General features: G+C 51.6%; 2 non-coding genes across 2 annotated transcripts; both read right to left on the bottom strand.

The window, feature by feature from the left end:
* Positions 1-219: 219 nt before the first annotated feature.
* TRNAT-UGU (transfer RNA threonine (anticodon UGU)) lies at positions 220-294 on the bottom strand. The gene has a single exon. It is a non-coding gene; the product is annotated as a tRNA-Thr (tRNA).
* Positions 295-355: 61 nt separating this feature from the next.
* On the bottom strand, positions 356-424 carry TRNAT-UGU (transfer RNA threonine (anticodon UGU)). The gene has a single exon. It is a non-coding gene; the product is annotated as a tRNA-Thr (tRNA).
* Positions 425-935: the final 511 nt, after the last annotated feature.

The raw sequence follows: 935 nt of genomic DNA, 5'->3' as shown, positions 1-935 counted from the left end.
ACCACTGAGCCACCCTCCCTCCCCTGCTCTCCAGGGTCTCAAGCTGAGGTTTTTCACGCTTACTTGCCCGGACCCTTTTGAGTTGGAGATGCTGGGGATTGAACCTGGGACCTTCTGCTTACCAAGCAGATGCTCTACCACTGAGCCACCATCCCTCCCCTGCTCTCCAGGGTCTCAGGCTGAAGTTTTTCACGCCTACTTGCCTGGACCCTTTTGAGTTGGAGATGCCAGGGATTGAACCTGGGACCTTCTGCTTACAGAGCAGATGCTCTACCACTGAGCCACCATCCCTCCCCTGCTCTCCAGGGTCTCAGGCTGAAGTTTTTCACGCCTACTTGCCTGGACCCTTTTGAGTTGGAGATGCCAGGGATTGAACCTGGGACCTTCTGCTTACAGAGCAGATGCTCTACCACTGAGCCACCGCCCCTCCCTTATGACCAAGATCAGCGTTACACCCTGATGCAGCAACTCCCCTTCCCAAACCCTGCCCTTCCCAGGCTCCACCCCCAAAATCTCCAGGAATTTCCCAACTAACATCTGGCAACTCTAAGGACCACCCTTGTTGGGAGCACATAGGTGGACTTTTCAATAAGGTGTGGGGGGAACTAGAGTTGCCAGCCTCCAGGTGGGGCCTGGAGATCTCCGTGTGCAGATAGTTTGAGAGGTGTGAGTTGATCCATGTTCAGAAATTGTATTCTGTGGCTCCACTAGGAATGAATTTATATACGAGAGACCAAGCGGAAGAAGAACATCGAAACCGTCCTAAAACTCTGGAAAGGACGAGTTCTCTTTCTCTCTTCGTTGGGACTTCTGTTATATTTTCCTAAACTGACGGCTCCGGATATCTATTGACAGTTATGAGCTTCGGGTGAAGAACATTGACATTGACTCTAAAGGAGCTTCACAGCAGGAGGACTTAAAAGAGACACTGTCTG

This window comes from Heteronotia binoei, chromosome 2 (genome assembly GCF_032191835.1).
Source record: "Heteronotia binoei isolate CCM8104 ecotype False Entrance Well chromosome 2, APGP_CSIRO_Hbin_v1, whole genome shotgun sequence".
Classification (NCBI taxonomy): domain Eukaryota; kingdom Metazoa; phylum Chordata; class Lepidosauria; order Squamata; family Gekkonidae; genus Heteronotia; species Heteronotia binoei.
Note: the sequence above shows the minus strand (reverse complement) of the source record. Positions and strands in the feature narration are given on the sequence as shown.